Consider the following 2,957-nt stretch of genomic DNA (forward strand, 5'->3'; position numbering starts at 1 on the left):
CTTTAAAACTCTTCATGGGCACAGTGGCTCACACCTATAATCCTAGCACTCTGGGAGGTTGAGGTGGATGTATTGCTTGAGCTCAGGAGTTTGATACCAGCCTGAATAACAACGAGACCCTTCTCTACTAGAAATAGAAAAAACAGCCAGGTGTTATGGTGGGTGGGTGTCGTCCTAGCTACTTGGGAAGCTGAGATAAGAGGATCACTTTAGCCCAGGAGTTGAGGTTGCTATGAGCTGTGATGTCATGGCACTCTCCCTAGAGTGACAGGGTAAGACTATGTCTCAAAAAAAAAAAAACAAAAGGAAATTTTTTTTTTCTTTTTTTGAGACAGTTTCACTTTATCACCCCTCAGTAGAATGCCATAGCATCACAGCCCACAGCAACCTCAAACTCTTGGGCTTAAGGGATTCTCTTGCTTCAGCTTCCCCAGTGGCTAGGACTACAGGCACCTACCACAACACCGGGTATTTTTTTGTTATTGTTGCAGTTGTCATTGTTTTTCTTAGCTGGCCTGAGCAGAGTTTGAACCCGCCAGCCTGGGTGTATGTGGCTGGCACCCTATCCACTGAGCTACAGGCGCCACCAACTACATGGAGTTTCAACCTTAACCTAAGTGAGCTTTTCTATGTCCTTCCAGTTTCTGAAGACCAAATTGGGCATGAGCTCTTCTGCTTGCCTAGTTTTCATATACTTTATTACATACATGCCAGAGGGAAGGGGTTTTATTGCTCTACAATGTGTTTGGCCATTACACAGGTGGTATCTGGTCACCCTCTACTGGGATGGAGGAACTGAGGCAGCCATTTCTCCTCCTGCAGCAGTCCACCTACCTTCTATTCATTTCAGCTGCTAAGAGGTGCTTAGTGTCATTTCAGGGTTTTCTTTTGTCTTTTTTTTTTTTTATTTAATTTTATTTTACATTTCAGGGTTTTCTGTTCTGAATGATGGGATTTCATCCTTGTTTCCAGCATCAGTGTGGAGACTATTTCTTGACCAATAAGACCATGCTTCACGGCTCGGTGCCTATAGCTCAGTGGCTAGGGCTCTAGCAGCCACATACACCAGAGTTGGTGGGTTTGAATCCAACCCAAGCCTGCAAAAGAACAATGACAACTACAACAAAAATAGCTGGGCATTGTGGCGGGCGCCTGTAGTCCCAGCTGCTTGGGAGGCTGAGAGGCAAGAGAGTCCCTTAAGCCCAGGAGTTTGAGGTTGCTGTGAGCTGTGACAACACAGCCTCTACCCAGGGCAACATAGTGAGACTGTCTCAAAAAAAAAAAAAAAAAAAAGACCTTGCTTCACAAGGGGAGGAAGTGTGCCTAAGTCTTAGAGGCTGCTCTTGGGAACTGGTAATGGTGTGCTTACACTGCCAATCTGGCCAACTTGAGTGCTTGAGCTCCATTTGTCATACAATCAGGGAGGGTGGCCTTTTCTCTGCAACCTGTTCTTAAAGCCAGACTCTATGGATTTTAAAGATAGTCAAATGTTTCAGTATTTTGGCAGACTTGGCTCTCGTGATACTGGAATGGGGGGGGGGTTGGCTGAGTCATGTGTTTTTTGGTTTTGTTTTTTATTTTTTTTTTTTTTGGTAGAGACAGACTCACTTTATCAACTTCAGTAGACTGCTGTGGCATCACACAGCTCACAGCAACTTCCAATTCCTGGGCCTAAGCAATTCTCTTCCCTCAGCTTCCCAAGTAGCTGGGACCACAGGCACTGTCCACAACACCCAGCTTTTGGTTGTAATTTGGCTAGGGCCAGATTTGAACCCGCCACCCTTGGTATATGGGGCCAGCATCCTACCCACTGAGCCACAGGCACCACCCTGTTTTTTTATTTTTTTTGAGACAGAGTCTCAAGCTATCTGGGTAGAGGGCTGTGGTGTCATAGCTCACAGCAACCTCCAAGTCGTGGGCTCAAATGATCTTGCCTCAGTTTTTCTATTTTAGTAATGATGGGGTCTTGCTTTCCAGGCTAGTCCCTAATTTGTGAGCTCCAGCAATCCACCCTCCTCCACCTCCCAGAGTGCTAGGATTACAGGTATGAGCCACTGGGCCCAGCTTGGCTGACTTTTCAAGTCATAGGCCTTTACCCTGGCCAGCCAGGTGGTGTCTTAGAGAGATTGAGCCCAACCACAGCTTTGTTAGGGTGAGGTAAAGACAAATGCAGAAACCCCAAGCCTGGGCCTCTGGAGATTTAGGCTTGGGAACCTCACAAACGAGAGACACTTGGTTCCCAAAGCTGGAGTGAGGAATGTGTCTTAGACACCTGGTCTACCAGGGTTAATATCCCTGAAGAGAGGAGACCCACTTCCAGAGCCCTGGCAGCATGGTAGATGGTGGTGCTACTTGCCCCTGAGCAGCAGTCACAGTGGCCTAATTAGATGCATCTGACAGCCAACCTGGACTGGACAGCTCTTTGATGTAAGCACACTGTGGAATCTGGGTATGTCTTAATTACATGCACCCAGTTCATCAAAGGCTGGGTGGAAGCTTCTTCCTAGGGGAGTGACAGTCAAGCAATGACTGGCAAGCCATCCCTTCATCATCCCCTTTGAGCTCAGGATTGACTTCCCTATACCAGGAAGGGCACGTGAATCCATCCCACACTCCCAGGTGTCTGTTTCTAAGCTGTTCTAAGTTCCTGTGGAGGTGAGGAAAGGAGGAGGGAGGCAGAAAGGAAAGGTGTGCATACTGTGTGTGGGTCTGCATGGGGTCGGGAGAGGATGCTGTATAGATGTCTGTCTCTTATCACTAGTGCAGAAGACTCCGCGGTTTCCCCCCATATTCCACTACATGCTTGGGTGGGAGCTCCTCCTTTGAGAAAGGGCACCCACCTTTCCTGAAGGAAGAGTCTAAAGATTAGATTGTGGCTCAAGCGGCTAAGGCACCAACCACATAACACCTAAGGTGGCAGGTTCGAATCCAGCCCGGGCCCACCAAATAACAATGAC

Source organism: Otolemur garnettii, unplaced genomic scaffold, assembly GCF_000181295.1.
Source record: "Otolemur garnettii isolate 467f Iridium unplaced genomic scaffold, OtoGar3 scaffold00179, whole genome shotgun sequence".
NCBI classification, from domain to species: Eukaryota; Metazoa; Chordata; class Mammalia; order Primates; family Galagidae; genus Otolemur; species Otolemur garnettii.